Source organism: Vitis vinifera, chromosome 14 (genome assembly GCF_030704535.1).
Source record: "Vitis vinifera cultivar Pinot Noir 40024 chromosome 14, ASM3070453v1".
In the NCBI taxonomy this organism is placed as follows: Eukaryota; Viridiplantae; Streptophyta; class Magnoliopsida; order Vitales; family Vitaceae; genus Vitis; species Vitis vinifera.
The window spans coordinates 2501-7500 of record NC_081818.1 but is presented as its reverse complement, the minus strand read 5'-3'; the positions used below and the strand labels follow the sequence as shown (position 1 = coordinate 7500).

At 32.6% G+C, this 5000-nt stretch overlaps 2 non-coding genes across 2 annotated transcripts; one reads left to right on the top strand and one right to left on the bottom strand.

Annotated features, from left to right (window-relative positions):
* Positions 1-1296: 1296 nt before the first annotated feature.
* On the top strand, positions 1297-1370 carry TRNAD-GUC (transfer RNA aspartic acid (anticodon GUC)). The gene has a single exon. It is a non-coding gene; the product is annotated as a tRNA-Asp (tRNA).
* A 3422-nt stretch (positions 1371-4792) lies between these two features.
* TRNAC-GCA (transfer RNA cysteine (anticodon GCA)) lies at positions 4793-4863 on the bottom strand. The gene has a single exon. It is a non-coding gene; the product is annotated as a tRNA-Cys (tRNA).
* Positions 4864-5000: the final 137 nt, after the last annotated feature.

Genomic DNA, 5000 nt, shown 5'->3' with positions numbered 1-5000 from the left:
ACATGTACCTACTAATTCGACATAGATCCAAGATATTTCATTGAATCATGTGATGAAGAGACTCGACTTGTCCCCTCCCTGAACCAAATTCTTAGAGAAAAAAGAATTTTCGATAACTTATTGATCCCTCTTCCCCGATTTATCGTTTGTTAATTTCCTGGCTTAGTTTAGTGTGAGATAGAGATAGGCATATCTCATCTTAACAATGAGTGAATCAATGAATGACAGTGGAAGAAATGAAATGGTGTTTAACCTGTTTTGGCGGACAAATGACTACCTGAAAAGAGACTATCTTTCGTATTTTCGAATTATTAATTTATATTTTTTTATATATTTTATATTTTTATTTGTCTTTATCATTATTTATTATTTAAACTTTATTATTTCATTTTTTTTTAATATTAATTATTTTATATATACTTATAGTAAAGTAAGTAATATCGATTTATAGAATCGATTTATATATAGAATGTCGATTAGAATGACTGATTCATGAATCTAAATGACGAATCAAAAAATTCTATGGAATCATGAAAGAAGGAAAGATCCTTCGGATCTAGTCATACCATTACATTATATTGACAATTTCAAAAACTATTGATACTATCATCTTAGTATGATGGCGATCGGGGGAAGTATGCCCCCATCGTCTAGTGGTTCAGGACATCTCTCTTTCAAGGAGGCAGCGGGGATTCGACTTCCCCTGGGGGTAGGAAGAAAGGAAGTTGATTATGGATTATCAATAATCCTAGAATTGATTCTTCTTGGGTCGATGCCCGAGCGGCTAATGGGGACGGACTGTTAAATTCGTTGGCAATATGTCTACGCTGGTTCAAATCCAGCTCGGCCCAATAATTCGCTGATCCAACATGAAATACTATAACCCATTTGTTCGTTAGAAATGTCGGATACAGAAGAATAACGAAAGTCAGATTTTCTGATATATACCTACCCCCATTTATTTGTATTTGCTTTACTTATTTGTTTTGTTCCTACAAATTCTGATCTTGCTAATGATCTAGATTCATATCAGGATCTGTAAGTATAAAGTCTAAGGAAAGGAAAAGAGTAAAGAAAAAAAATACTTTTTTCATTGAAAAATGGATTATCAATCGATTTGTCAATAACGAAAAGATTACTAGTAATCACTAAAGTGCATATCCGTGTGTATAATCAAGTGTATAATCAATATATCACTCGCGTCTCTCTTATAATATAAGATGGCCCTTCTAAATAGAAATGGGTTGAATTAAATCATAAGAATATGTGGGCTATGGCTATACACCTTATTTCCCTGGGATTGTAGTTCAATTGGTCAGAGCACCGCCCTGTCAAGGCGGAAGCTGCGGGTTCGAGCCCCGTCAGTCCCGACGGATCCAATAAAAAAAAATAAAATAGATTTATTTATCTATAGGGGGATGCTTATTCTTAATTTATATTTTATTTATATTATATATATATTTTTCTTTCGAATTTCTCATCAAACAAATATGGGAATTTCCATTACTTTAACTAGTACCGATTGATGGGAGAGAGGACATATGTGCATTAGTACAATTATTGGTAGCATTATATTCGGGTATCCAACCGTGCTGGGTCTGGGTCTGGCTTTTTCGATTACTCCTGATCCGTGTAATGGAATAGAGTACCATATCGTTCCCGGAGCACATACACAAAATAGAATTCGTTTTTTGTACGATACAAAAACAAAATGAATTTAACATAGTTACCCTAATAGAATACTTTTCAAATTGAACCTATCTCCTTTTCTGGCTCCGATTTTGTGTAACTTCAATTACTAATTTTAATTTGAAAGAATCGATCTCCTTCAAATTTCATACTGACCTTTTGATATATGAGTCCGAGTACTAATCCAAGGAAAGAGGATATTAAAAAAAAAAAAAAAGATCAAACAACGATCCCACCACTCTTACCAAGGTAATGAATAATCTTTTTTAGGGGTCCCATCGAAGAAAGAACAAACTCTAAAATAGTGAATTTTATGGAATATTAGATCTTTTATACCAGGACTCATCTTTATCACCCTTCTTTGTCTTCCAATAAAATTAGATCATTAAAAAAACGTAGTTTATAACCCCTATTCCTTTTTTCCATTTCACTTCTATTGTTTGTTTGGGTTTGTAATCAATGGAAGTGGAAAAGCGGTCAGATGATACTTTATCTGATAATTGTACAAGGAAGGCAATAGGTTATAGAAAAAAAAGAGTGGATAAATAAAGGAATTCTTGAGTGGATCAGGAATAAAATTTTTGAGTCGGTATGGATAAAAGATCTTCCTATGTTATACTATTCAATTCTCGACGATGAATCAATTTGATAGCTCAGATATTGTTATTCATGATATTGATCCGATTCAATATCATCGAGATGTAATTCATCCCATTGAATTTACATTACAGGCGAAAGATTTATCATCTCTATGGGATTAAATCCCGAGTTATTGCGAAAAAAAAAAAATGAAACGATGATATTATGGAAGTAAATATTCTCGCATTTATTGCTACTGCACTGTTCATTCTAGTTCCTACTGCTTTTTTTACTTATCATTTACGTAAAAACAGTTAGTCAAAATAATTAATTTGAATGAAACTGAACTTCTTAGTCCTTATCAATAATTGAAGAAATAAAATGAAAAGGATTCCATTCCAATTTAGTGTCTTAAATGAAATGAGCGGACTAGGATCAGCAGTATTAGTATTCTAATAGTATTCTAATAGATAGATAGGACTGGTAGAAAGATTTATATATAAATCTTTCTACCAGTCCTATCTATTATTCTATTATATTTACTATTATATTAATGTTATTTAAAGTTGTACTGTATAACATCTTAATATAGATCAATCCACGATATGTATTTTCATATATGTAGATATCAATTACATATATGTACATAGCAACCCCAATTCTATTTCTTTGCTTTGATTTGTATTGATTACAATCAATTTGAAATAATCGAAAGTGAACTCTTTACTCTTATGGGTCTAATTCCTAGATTTCTGATTATTTCAAATATGAATCCTGGTATCCATCGAAAGAATCAAATCAATGAAGGAAAAACAGTATGGGCATATATAAAAGAAAACCAAGTAATCTTTTTTTTTAGCATTTCAAAGAAGTAATTGATTGAGCCATTGATAGATGATCAGGGAATTATATGATAACTTCTTCGGATTTCAAAAAGAAGTATAGTAAAAGTAAAAACCCACCGATTTTGAACCTTTGAACTATGATTTGAAATGAGTCGATAAAGCATAAATCCAATTTTTTAAATAATAAAACAAGTGGTAAGTCCACAATATGGGACTCGCCCAAGAGACAGGATCTTATTATGTGTAATATCTCCCTGGACAACCACCATGTCTATGTTCTTTCCCATAGAAAGTGCGTATCCACTTAATAACAGAACGACTTCCTCTTTCTCTTTGAACAGTAAAGAGGGAAACAAACTAAAACAAATAAAGAAAAAGGGTCCGTTGTTCCTCATTGTCCATATAAAATTCTGGTAAGAATCAGTTCATCGAAATAGAAAATTTAGGAAGAATAGAATTCAAATTTGGCTGGAATAAATTTCCTATCATCTGTATCCCTTTTACTTTACTTTCGAAATACAAACATGGGAATCGTTGAAATATTCTTTTGATTGAAAAGGTATTATTCATATAATACATTATTCCACTAGAATACAATAGAATTTCAAAATGAAGATATTTTTATTTATATTTTTATTTATTATATAAAATAGTTAAAAAAACGCTTTGCAGAACGATCTATAAAACAATTGATACAGTTTGATTCCTCAACTGAATCAATAGTACCTCTAGAGTCCACTTCTTCCCCATACTACGAGTGAAAGAGAAAATGTAAAGACTACCATTAAAGCAGCCCAAGCGAGACTTACTATATCCATGTGAATTATGTCCCCTATCTCTATGAATATGAAAGAATTTTTCCATTATTGCTCACTAATAATAGTGGAATCGATGGTGCAGAGTCAAAAAAAGGATTCTGACCCAAGACCATTGATGAACCAATCCCATAAATCCAACTTATAACAAAACAAGTTCTTATAAGATTTCTAGTAGAATCAGAAAACATTAAGCACAAGCAAAATACGAGTGACACCCTTGGAAAGTATCAAGGGAATGTTACTAATGAACATGTAAGAATAATAAGACCCCTTGTTTCTTTTGTTCCCAGTATTAATGAAAGGCATAAAAATATAGAATCAAGATAGATCACTATCTACTATCACATACCTCTATTTCCCATTTTATCTAATCCTTATTGTCTCCCGATTGTTTCACAGAGACAATCGGGAGACAGTCTATCGTTGACTAGGGATTACCGAAAAGAAAGAATTTCTTTTTGCACTTTTCTATTTTATATAAAATTATACAGCCAATCTAATATTGATTGAATGCTCGAGCACTCAGAAACTCTCATGAATCTGTATACAAAGTATCTTCTGCCCTTTCCACAACTACTAATTAGATTCCCCCTACAGCTATCCAATATAATTCAAGACCGGGCCAGTAGACAGATTAGTAGTGGAAGGGCTATCAAGACTTTCCGATTACCTTCCACTACTATAATAAAAAGAATCTTTCTTTGAATCCTAGACGATTTATAGCCCCTTTAGATTAGAGAACCCCCAGATGCTTAGAATCAAGCAAGTATCAACAGTTCTTTTCTGACCTTCTGCTGGGAAATAATTCGGCGAATTATATCAGCAGAAACATAATATGGGATTTCGAGTCTTTTGTTGATCAGGCGACACCCGGATTTGAACTGGGGAAAAAGGATTTGCAGTCCCCCGCCTTACCACTCGGCCATGCCGCCAAAACGATACAAAAAAAGAAACCCCCCTCTCTTTTCTATTGAAATTAAAAAGCCAAACGAGTCACAAAAGCTCAATTTCAGGACAAATTGGAACCATTAACTATTACTATTGACTGTGAATTCATGAACGACTCTTG